This window comes from Lolium rigidum, chromosome 6, assembly GCF_022539505.1.
Source record: "Lolium rigidum isolate FL_2022 chromosome 6, APGP_CSIRO_Lrig_0.1, whole genome shotgun sequence".
Classification (NCBI taxonomy): Eukaryota; Viridiplantae; Streptophyta; class Magnoliopsida; order Poales; family Poaceae; genus Lolium; species Lolium rigidum.
In genome coordinates this window covers 6,005,451-6,006,781 of record NC_061513.1, presented here as the reverse complement: position 1 = coordinate 6,006,781, position 1,331 = coordinate 6,005,451, and positions in this window count along the sequence as shown.

Here is a 1,331-nt window from a genome sequence, read left to right as displayed (position 1 = left end):
AATGATTATTGTGATAATGAATCTGAATATGATGATCTTCCTATGCCCTTTACATACATTAGCAATCATGATTTGAATGAGCACACTACTTTTGATATTGCAAATCTCCGGGAAATTAATTCTGAAAATGATGACAATGTGCCTCCGATCCCTAATGATTATTATAAAGAATGCTATGATATAGGTTCTAACTATCCTTATGAAACTTGTCATAGTCATGATTGGGTTACTAAAAACAATTCCCTTAATAGACAACTTGTTTACCATGTTCAAATTCTTGATAATAATCTTGCTCCAATTACTATTAATGAGAATAACTCTTCTTACGCCAAATTTAATGATACTTCTATGCATATGAACCATGATAAGAATGTTTTAAGTGATGGGTATATTGTGGATTTCATCAATGATGCTACTGAAAGTCATTATGAGAGAGGGAAATATGGTCGTATGCATCTTAATAATATTAAGTTTCCCCTCTTTATGTTGAGAATCTTGAAGTTACTCATGTTTTATCCTCTTATGCTTGTCACGTTGTTCTTCATGAATTAATTTGTGTACAAGATTCCTCTTCATAGGAAGCATGTTAGACTTAAATTTGTTTTGAATTTGCCTCTTGAAGCTCTCTTTTGCTTCAAATACTATTTCCCGCGAATGGATTATTAAAACTGCTGAGCCCATCTTAATGGCTATAAAGAAAGAACTTCTTGGGAGATAACCCATGTGTTATTTTGCTACAGTACTTTGTTTTATATTTGTGTCTTGGAAGTTGTTTACTACTGTAGCAACCTCTCCTTATCTTAGTTTTGTGTTTTGTTGTGCCAAGTAAAGTCTTTGATAGTAAAGTAAGTACTAGATTTGGATTACTGCGCAGAAACAGATTTCTTTGCTGTCACGAATCTGGGTAAAATTCTCTGTAGGTAACTCAGAAAATTATGCCAATTTACGTGAGTGATCCTCAGATATGTACGCAACTTTCATTCAATTTGAGCATTTTCGTTTGAGCAGGTCTGGTGGCCTAATAAAATCCATCTTTACGGACTGTTCTGTTTTGACAGATTCTGCCTTTTATTTCGCATTGCCTCTTTTGCTATGTTGGATGAATTTCTTTGATCCATTAATGTCCAGTAGCATTATGCAATGTCCAGAAGTGTTAAGAATGATTGTGTCACCTCTGAACATGTTAATTTTTATTGTCCACTAACCCTCTAATGAGTTGTTTCGAGTTTGGTGTGGAGGAAGTTTTCAAGGGTCAAGAGAGGAGGATGATATACTGCGATCAAGAAGAGTGAAAAGTCTAAGCTTGGGGATGCCCCGGTGGTTCATCCTTG